The sequence below is a fragment of the Octodon degus genome, unplaced genomic scaffold (genome assembly GCF_000260255.1).
Source record: "Octodon degus isolate 3935 unplaced genomic scaffold, OctDeg1.0 scaffold00090, whole genome shotgun sequence".
Lineage (NCBI taxonomy): Eukaryota > Metazoa > Chordata > Mammalia > Rodentia > Octodontidae > Octodon > Octodon degus.
The window spans coordinates 9,497,489-9,498,405 of NW_004524666.1; the positions used below are offsets into that span (position 1 = coordinate 9,497,489).

At 47.9% G+C, this 917-nt stretch overlaps 1 protein-coding gene across 4 annotated transcripts in view; it reads right to left on the reverse strand.

Moving 5' to 3' along the window:
* Positions 1–432, reverse strand: part of Mettl24 (methyltransferase like 24) — a 98,192-nt gene extending 97,760 nt beyond the window's left edge. For all 4 annotated transcript variants that reach the window (XM_023722312.1, XM_023722308.1, XM_023722310.1 and 1 more), the window contains exon 1: positions 353–432. The gene's annotated coding sequence lies outside the window, so the exon portion shown is untranslated. The remainder of the gene's footprint in view (positions 1–352) is intronic.
* Between the last annotated feature and the right edge of the window lie 485 nt (positions 433–917).

Below are 917 nucleotides of genomic sequence, written 5' to 3' on the forward strand. Positions count from 1 at the left end.
GGAGCGGGGTGAGCTGCCCGCTTTGCCACACAACTAGGGCCGATCAGCGAGCATTTGGGGCCATGAAGCACGGTGTAAAAATAAATCACGTTTGTGCTCGGGTTTACAACTTCTCTTCTTCGAGAAAGGGGTGGGGGTGGCGTGCAGCGAGAGAAAGAACAGCGCTCAATGCAGAATAATCAAATCAGAATTATTCCATTTCTAAATTCTGCCTGAAGCCAATCGCGTGTTATGAAATGGGGTGGGGGGACAAAGAGAGAAGAAGCCAGCGGAGACATCTGACAGCAGGGAGAGAGAACAGAAGTTACCATGGCATGATGTAAATCAAATTAATTTAGCTCCAAACACTCACCTCCCTGCTGTCTCACAGAGATACAGAGGGACGAATTTATCTCTAGGCGAAATGCACCCCAGCTGGTATTTCCATGTCACCTTGACCTTAATTAATCACACTGAATGCGCACTGCCGGAAGTGCACAGTCCGACATTCCCTTTTCAATTGTGGGTACACTTCTCTTCCACTGCCGGCTTGGGGGTGGCCTTGGGTTTTAGGTTTAGGTTTGGGTTACTTTTGTTTTTTAAAGCAATAGCCCGGTGCCTTCTGCTTGCGTTTTTCGTGCTTCTCTGTGAAGCAGCCCCTGCTGACCTCTGCTCTGTCCCCTTAGCCTTGATGTGTGGAGCCTCTCCCGACTCTCGTTTGGATTTTGAGGCTTTTCCATGGAGAGCTTGCCTCTCTGAAATCCTCATCCTTTCCCCTCTTAAGAGGGACCCAATTTATTCTTTGTCACTGAACAAAGCCCTTGCACTCTTCCTCTACCCCTAACAAAACTTCTCAACCCAATCTAGGCTGTTTCCTAGCCCCATCGGAGCCACTGGCTCCTCAACATTTCATTACAACTAACTTTTATTTTTATTTT